The sequence below is a fragment of the Nestor notabilis genome, unplaced genomic scaffold (assembly GCF_000696875.1).
Source record: "Nestor notabilis isolate BGI_N333 unplaced genomic scaffold, ASM69687v1 scaffold14398, whole genome shotgun sequence".
NCBI lineage: Eukaryota > Metazoa > Chordata > Aves > Psittaciformes > Psittacidae > Nestor > Nestor notabilis.
The window spans coordinates 1-237 of record NW_009941657.1 but is presented as its reverse complement, the minus strand read 5'-3'; positions in this window follow the sequence as shown (position 1 = coordinate 237).

Below are 237 nucleotides of genomic sequence, written 5' to 3'. Positions count from 1 at the left end.
CGGCACCTTTCGGGGACAGAGCTGCTGTCACCCAAGTTAGCACCTCTAAGGGCTTTGGGAAGGGACAAGATTCTTCCTATACCTGTGGAAACAAGGAAGGTACAGCCCTGGCCCGAGGCCTCCTCACGGGGGCCTTCGAGGGCCTGACTCTCTCCCTGTGGCGGTGCACGCAGGGGTCCCCACAACCCCCTGCAAATGAGGGGCAATCCTGAAGCTACCTTTGCTCCTCATACAGGG